The sequence below is a fragment of the Littorina saxatilis genome, linkage group LG8, assembly GCF_037325665.1.
Source record: "Littorina saxatilis isolate snail1 linkage group LG8, US_GU_Lsax_2.0, whole genome shotgun sequence".
Taxonomy (NCBI): domain Eukaryota; kingdom Metazoa; phylum Mollusca; class Gastropoda; order Littorinimorpha; family Littorinidae; genus Littorina; species Littorina saxatilis.
In genome coordinates this window covers 38,249,146-38,250,639 of record NC_090252.1, presented here as the reverse complement: position 1 = coordinate 38,250,639, position 1,494 = coordinate 38,249,146, and positions in this window count along the sequence as shown.

Here is a 1,494-nt window from a genome sequence, read left to right as displayed (position 1 = left end):
CACACGCACACACACACACACACAAACACACACACACACAAACACACACACACACACACACACACACACACACACACACACACACACGAACACGAAAATCCATTCTAAAAAAGTAGCGTGAAGCGATATAAAAACATTTGGTGAAGCTGTCGGCATCAAAGTAACAGATCAACACCAAAGAACAGTCATCGCCGAGACTATATTGAGGTAGTCTCGACTAACCACACCGAAAAAACAAAACGGGTCACGCTCGTCTCCGTGTAGCGTGGGATCGCAGTACTTTCTTAAACCATAGACCAAATCTGCCGTGTGCTGACAAAACCGAGTAAGCCCACTGACGCTACTTCCGAGAAAAACGACTTTTACTGTTTGATAAAATGTCTCAAAAGTGATGATTATCTAGATCAAGCCACCGAGATAATTAGATAAATAGCATTAATTTACGTTTAAAACCCGATTTTCATAATAATCTGATGGATGGTTTTGGTTTTGTTGGGCATTTTGTGGACTTACTTGGTTTTACCACTTTTCCCCCCAATATCAGATCTAACAAAAAATGCGCAGATCTAAGCATGCGGACTTACTTGGTTTTACCAGAATATTTGGAAGAAGAAGTGTTGTCAAGAGAAATGACAAAACAGTGAAAATAACACTACGAATTTGCATAAGATGGAAAGAGAGAGAGAGAGAGAGAGAGAGAGAGAGAGAGAGAGAGAGAGGGGGGGGGGGAGAGACTAGACAGGGAGTGAGAGAGAGGAGAGAGTGAGAGAGAGGAGAGAAAGCAGGGGCGGGTGGGGGGGGGGAGGGTGCTGGAGGGAGGGATGGAGGGAGAGAAACTGAAACTGAACTTTATTACCAAATGATAGAGGTTTCAGGCAAAGCCTAATCTTACAACCTGTCCCTCAGTTATACAAACACTTAATACAGACGCAGAGAGAGAGAAATAAAGGGAGGGAGGGAGATAGAGAGATGGAAAGAGGGGTGGAGAGAGGGAGAAAGAGAGGGAAGATGAGAGGGAGGGGGGGAGAGCTATGGAGGGAGAGATAAATGGGGAGGAAGAGAGAGATATAGGAATGGACCGAGGGAGAGAGAGGGAGTGGGGAGGGGGGAGGATGGATTGAGGGATTGAGTGAGAGAGAAGAGGGAAGGGAGGGAGAGAGAGAAAGGAGGGAAGGAGGGAGGGAGAGGGGAAGGAAGATAGAGAGAAAGAGAGGGAGGGAGAGACTTTGCGGGATTGAGAGAGGGAAGAAAGAAGAGGGAGGGAGGGAGAGAGGGAGGGAGGGAAAGAAATAGTGGGATGGAAGGAGAGAGAGAGGAGGGAGGGAGTGAGAGAAGGGGAGGGAGGGAGATAGGGAGGGAGGAAGAAGATGGGGGAAAAGAAGTGTGGGAGGGATGGAGGGAGGGAGAGAGAGAAGAGAAGGAGGGAGGGAGGGAGGGAGGGAGGGAAAGAGATAGTGGGATGGAGGGAGAGAGAGAGGAGGGAGGGAGTGAGAG